Source organism: Pyrgilauda ruficollis, unplaced genomic scaffold, assembly GCF_017590135.1.
Source record: "Pyrgilauda ruficollis isolate IOZ18807 unplaced genomic scaffold, ASM1759013v1 scaffold35, whole genome shotgun sequence".
NCBI classification, from domain to species: domain Eukaryota; kingdom Metazoa; phylum Chordata; class Aves; order Passeriformes; family Passeridae; genus Pyrgilauda; species Pyrgilauda ruficollis.
Genome location: NW_024524934.1, coordinates 9,668,052 through 9,675,229, shown reverse-complemented (window position 1 = coordinate 9,675,229; position 7,178 = coordinate 9,668,052).

The window sequence follows — 7,178 nt, the reverse complement described above, 5'->3', positions numbered from 1 at the left end:
CTCCAGCTATAGTGGGGTTAATGACTTTCCTGGTTACTCATTCCAGTGATTAAATGGTTTTCCTGTTGTTAGGGTGCATCTTGATCATAACCTGTTTAATTACATTGAATAGACTATGGCTTTATAGAGGAGACTTTTTAGCTGATTTATAGCATTTTCATTGCTGTAATCAACACTGTGGCTGTTGTAGTAGAGGCATTTTCTGGTAGTTAATAACTGTAGTTTTAGAGAAAATAATGTTTTGAGATAAAGGTGCTCAAAATTAATGCAGTGCTAATGCAGGCTAGAAATGAGGAACATGGTTCTAACTCTAACTAATTGTTTTATCAATTTGCCTAGGAGTTTGCTAGATTCTTCTCTGTCCAATTTCATAATTAAGATTGGCAGTCTTTTTAGAAGATGCCCGAGTCCAGAAGAAATCACATGCTTCATTCAGAAGCTGTCTGAAATTGTATTATTATTGTGTTTTCTGAATTATGTAGAAGGCAAGAAGACACTTTTATGCTTTTAAGTGTTATCTTAAGTGACAGTAACACCTCTTATTACCTGTTGGGCAACAGTATAGTTCCACTGGAGTCAATGGCAAAATTCCCCACAATGCCAACAGAGTTCACATTTCACCACTGACTCAACCTAAAGTGCTTCCTTAGCTTAGGTGGCTGTGTGGAATAAAACCTTGCTTTGAACCTTAATTGTGTAGGTGGGGATGATAAAAGTGTTTTGCCAAGAAATTGGACTTCCTTCCTGAGTGTTGTAGTAATGGCATCTAAATGCAATTCCAATTCAGTTATGAGGAAGAATAGCGTTGCAACGCTCCTCAATCTCAGGCTCCTTCAAGCCTAAGGCCAGGGACACTTTCAAATGCCTCTAGTACCTGTTGTACTGGTGCATTACTACAGTGCATTTAGAATTGCTACACAGAGATTAGTAGAGTGAGGAGGCATTCCAGAATTCCCTTGGCAGAGACGTTAGATAGTTTCTTCAGATCCTTCCCTTAACCACAGCAGGGTTTTGGTGGAGGTATTTTTGAAGTAGCATTTTAAAATAAGACTAGTTTGTTTCTTCATAAATCACAAAGGAGGAATTGTCTCAACAGAAAACCCAATTAAAACATCCTGCTACCATGTCTCAAGGAGCTCCTGAATGCTTGATGAATACTCTTGTGCCTGTTGACTTCTAGTTAATAGGTGTCTAATCTATTACCCTATTTAAACCCAGCTTCAGGAGTGCTCTATAATGATGATCACTCACATGTGTTGCCTGGCTTATAAAGGGAAGAGAAACTCAACTTCTTTTGTAGTAAAGTCAAAGGGAGGGCTGTAGATTGCAAACTAGTGAGTGTGAGATTTTTGGTAGCAGCTCTTTCTGTACTTTGATGTGTATTAACTTCTCAAGCCTTGGCTTAAATTGCATGTTGCCAAACAAAAGTAAAGTTACAAGAGCAAGCTTAGTCCCTGAGGATGCTGGAAGGAAGGAAGCTCATTTGCTGGTTGTGTGAGTTGGCTATAAAGTACTGCTGCACTGTGTTTGTTCACTTGACAGCGGTCCCTCCTCAAGAGAATTTTCTTTCATTGTAAGTTGACCATTATGTTCATGTGCTCAACTCCAAATAAATATTTTTTTAAAAAATGCCGGAGGAGAGAACTGGGCCTTGCCAGCATCTTTAATGTTTACTGCTGCTTCCATCTGCTGCTGCTATGATTTCCTCTCTTGAGATCCTGTTTATTTTGACTCTTATTCCCCTTGTACATTAATTATATTCATGCTGTGCTCTTATTGATGAGGAAAAAAGTGATATATAAAGGTCAGCAAAGAACTTGCTCTTTTTTACTTGTATCTGCTTTAGTAAGTGGGGGCATTCTTCTGTCAAAATTTTTGCATGTTTCTCTGTGATCCTGATCTTGGTAACTGTGAGGTAAATTAGGAAACACCTTTACTGAGTTCCATTAATGCTAAGCCAAGTTGGAGTTTGCCATCAGTTTTTATTTAATTAGACTAGATATTTATATACTTCTGGTGTCTTCTGTCCCCAGAACATGCTACCTGTTAGATTGTGTGCTTACTTAACAAGCCTTAAACGTGTTTTGCAAGAGATACTACTGGGTGCTGTGCTCTAAAGCTGTGGGGGGAAAAAGGAATCTGAGGTGCTTGACACTGATGCCTGTTTTGATTGCTTCGTTTATTAGAGGCACATCTTTGAGGGAAAGTGTTCTCATACCCACTGTTCTTGCATCTGAGAACATCTTGAATTGTGGGTGGCACTGAAGGAATTAATGTACTTCTCAAGAAGGACGATTTATTCCTAACTATGTGTTCATACATCACAGTAGACATTTCACTCACCAAATAGCCATAGATAGTGTACTCAGTGATTTGGGATTACAAACTGGGAAAAGATGCAGCTGTGAGATCTTATTTTTTAACACTTTGGGTACCTTAGCACATGTCCTTCAAAAATACATTCCATCCTTTTATAGTAAAATCATTTGGCATACAAATATACTCAATGTCTGGTATATTTTGAGTGAGATGGAGCTGGAAATGAATAGAGACAGTGATAGAAATAGGATTAAGTGATTTGATACCCATGGATTTGGAGGCCTGAATTGATCTATCATTTGTTAAATTACCTGATTGCATACTGTAGTGATTTATCATTACATGTCAGTAACTGTATGGCTTTGTAGAAATGTGTGTATGTTATTCTGAAGATATGAGAAACAATGTCCAAAGCTGAAGTTTCAAAACGTTTTGAAATCCATGGAAATAACTCAAGATTTTTATATTCTTAGTCCAGGCAATGACTTAAGGAGTGGAAAATGGCTGATAGGTTTATCAAGGTCATCTGAGGTGACAATTATTATAAATGGCATGATTTATGTTCAGCATTACGCAGGCTTTATAAATTCTGTTCCTAAAATCTGATTCTAGTCTGCTTAACACTGACACTGAATGTTACAGTAAGTTTTGGTAATCCACACTTCCATTCAAACCTATTGCTGCATTCTAGTGAGACACAGCAGTTTCCAAAGTATTTGGAGTGTACTTGTTTTACTTTGATGTCCAAAAAACAGTTCTGCAAGAGATGTTTTAGGGTCTGGTGATCACATTTTTATATTCACAAGAGCATTCCTTTTCCTGGGTATGTAGATGCCTTGCAAAAAAGGAAACTGCCTACATTCTATAATTCATTACACAAAAATTGCTCTCAAATGTTAGTGAAGGTATTTTCAGCTTGGTGCTTTTAAGGAGAAATGTGTAAGGATACCCAACAAGTTACCCATACAATGATGTCCTAATACTAGAATCTTTGTAGCTAACTCTTAAAAACATAATTTTTTTTCATGGTTGATTCATCAGGGAGGAGTCCAGAAGTACTCACATGTAACATATCCCTCTTTTGAGTAAATTGATATATCTCTGTTTGAAGGTAGTAGAACTGTGATGAATCTCATCTTCTGGGACCTGTGGTCGTAAAGCCAGAAATTCTCTGAAATTTGAATTGCATAGCAATACCCTTCATCTTGCAGAGAGGCTTATGATTCAAGGTGATTGGACTTTGAGTATTGTTTCAGAAAAACATGGCCAGCCAGGGATTGTCTTGGACTACTATGAGATTGTTACATCTCACAGAACTAAAATACAGCCAAAAGTTAGAACAGACCTGTAGTTAAACAAAATTTTCAGAATATGATGTTGATGTTGAGTGGTGTGTGTAGTATTAAGTATCCTGTCTGGAATGCCTGCCCAGCAAGCATTTGCTAGGGAAAGCTTGAAATGATTGAGAGAATATGCTTTTAGTAAGAGACTTCCGTAAAAACAGGTAGAGTGTGACAATACAGACAGCTAGTTATTTTGTCACTTTGCTCTTGCTCCAGCTGTGTACTCCAAGCAGTCTTAACCACATCAGAAAGTTTGTGGAAGTCACCTCGTCTCATGCCGAACAAAATACTGCTTCCCTCACTGTTGGAATGCTCCAGGGACCATATGAGGACGGGCTGGTGATGGGCAATGCTGTTTGACTGATGTGGCTCATCACAAGCAATGTCATCTCTGTGAAGGAGGAAGCCTTGATCAAATTTTCTTCTTGCTGTGTCCTCTGGTGCAAGGCACTATATTTGGGAATTGCCTTTTCTATCTGCTGACTCATCCATGTCAAAAATAAAAGGATGTTAGGCTTTTTTTAGACCAAGGGGACCATCATAATTTTTATAGAACTTGTCATCTCTTAGTAACAGAAGCAATTGTCTCTGCAGTTCCTAGTACTTCTATAAGGTAGTATAATGTCCCTTCCAACCCAGTTCATTCACAGGTACATGTTTATCAGTAAATAAAATGGTCCCCGGTCCTTTACTGTGTGGCCTTAAGGGCAACTTGGCCTGGCCTGGCTTTTGTCTGTAGGGCCACATGCACGTCTATCCCCATTTTTCTGCACTAGTCATGCTGCATGTGAGAAGTGTGCTCTGTGGCTATGTCCTTACATTGTCTGGGTGACATGATTCAAAATGGGGTCAGTGTGACAACAAGAAGTGTCATGAGAAGGTGTTCATATCTGTGTCCTTGCTGGATCACTATTATAGACATAGCTGTGGGGGGATGGCAATGAAGTTCCAGGTTCATGCTCCAGAGCCCTTTGTTCAGTGGCGTCCCCCTTCTGCTGTTTTCCATATTCACGTCCACATCTTCTGTCTGAATCAGAAGGAACTTGACTTTCTCTGAGCCCTGAGCCTAGAAGAACTTATCCATCAGCTGTGGCTGGAGAAGATAGCCCTTGTGGTCAGAGTGTACTGGAGGGAGTCTCGAAGGGTTCCAACACTGTTTTGTTTGATTAAGTGTTGGCTGTATGAAGTAGGAGGATGGTTTATCTCTTTGCATATTTGATTTCTTTACCAGTTAAACAGAGGGGGTGACCTTTCCCTCCTTAAAATGCTTGGAAATGAATCCTGGTCTGACTTACTAGACTGAACACCACTTACTATGTTATGTACTCCTCAATTTTCTCACTTTTTAGAAACCCACACTTTCGTATTTTCTTCTGTCTCTTGTGCTTGTTAAATTCATTGCTAATTGAGAAATAAATTGCCTAATTACACCAAGATTCTACCTGAGTCCTGAAAGTATTGGAGTTGTAAATTATCTGTTCCAGGCCACTGTGAAGCTGTAATTGCGTTTTAAGAGCTCAGTAGTTTACCACAGAGATGTCTTTTTGTTAGGCATTAACACCTTCCTCAGGTGGTGAGGTCACAATAGGGCGTTTCTCATTGCTTTCCTCTGTCTTTGCTGTCTGCTCTTAGATTCTGTGCACTTGAATTTTTGGTGTGGGCTAGTACATGTACAGGCCTACCCATTTACTAATCTTAAATAATATGCAACAAATGTAGTTTTCTTTTGAAAATACTTATACTGTGTTATGTTAACTTTTTTCTCCCCTATACGTGAGATTAGAATATATAAGAAGAATATTCACCCTGTGGCTTTGTGCCCATCTTATGTTTTGTGTTGTTCAGTCATGACTACAGATCTCACCTGGGCTAATGTGGAAGTTCCCATTTCCAATGGTTCAGGACATATGTGGGAAAATATGTGAGCTAAGTATTGTGGTGTTTGTACATCAGGAAGAGTGTGTAGTCATGGTCACTTAGGACCTTGTTACCAAGACTTGAAGCTGATGCCAGTAAGCTTTGATAAGAACATGGTGGTTTGTCAAAAACAGGGAAACTGAGATGGATAATCAGGGTTATGTCTTGCTTGAATCCATTTGTATGACACTTTGGATTTGCAGTGGTGCAGTCACAGTTTGGGATTGCAATGGAGCATCTACCACAGAATAGCTCTGTTCTAAGCAGTGTTTTTTCAAGGATGGGTACTTTTCAAAAGGCCAAATCAAGTTCCTTCAAACTGGAATATTTTCATACTTGAGTGGGCAAAGAGTGAGTCAAAGCTGGTCTGCTGCCTCATAAAGATGATAAGAGGATGAGTGTCATCTCAGAGCACAGGTAAAGCGTACATTCAAGGCCCGATTTTTAAAATGGTTGAATAAAACTGAAGAGGAAATGGAAATAGAGGACCTGGAAAAAAGCTAACACAGACAAAGCCATAACTAATCAGTATGATGCTCTTTCACAGGGAAGATGCCATTCCAAAGCATCTGCACAGTACAGTCATGACCAAGATTATATTCCTCTTGGCAATGCTGGGGCACTGCTGAATTCTTATGATTAGCCTGGAAATATCCAGAGTGAGCATGCTGGAAATTCAGAAGTAGTAAAACTAAAGCCTAAATATGTCCTTCAAGGGAAGTGTGGAGGAATTGTTCTCTGCTTAAAGCATTGACTGAAGTTGGGACATAAGCTTTCAAGACTGTTACAAAAATGGGGAAAATCAGTTGCCTGCTAAGACTGTGGAGAACAGGTCATAACTGCACAGCAAGGGTTTGTCTTGAGTAATAGGGACCATTTTTTAAACTGAATTCAGCTATACAGTTAAATATAGTTGTTCTTAAAATTATTATTCCAAAGAAAATCTTTTAGATAGATCACCTTTGTCAGGTTTTATTCTATAATTAGTCCTGTCCTACATTTATTTTTCATGACTAACTCACACAGGAACTACTGGGAGGAAGGCATGCTTGAAAATCCCCTGAATTACATGCTGAGCTGCTGATCTGTGAAAGCTCATATATGATAATGGGATTTAAATGCTTAAGATACCCCTGAGAAATCTGAGTATGAGGCCTTCCAAGGTTTTAGAACAATGACTGAAGAGCCCTGAATTTGAGCATAAATTGCTCCTTTGTTTTCTGAAAATGGAATTCATAAAATGCTGAATATCTCAACAGGCTATTCTATCCCTTGAGATCCACCTCTATCTCCTCAGACACTGTCCTTCCTGTGTCACAGGTGCCTAAATATCTGATTCAAGGTTCTCAGTCCCATGTACTAAAATAAATTGATGTATGGACTATGGAAAGTATAAAAGTTAAGATTTGTTGATTCTTATACCTCATGGACGCCTTCTGAAAATATTTTCTTATTCCTTTTCACAGTGGATTTTAGCAGAATGGTCAAGGACTCTCCAGTTCCTGCTCAGATTGGACTAGTTTTGAAAATACTGGTTTGCTATAAGATTGTTATCCTGCTCTTTTGGTTGGTCAACTTTTAGAAACATGTCTCCTTCAG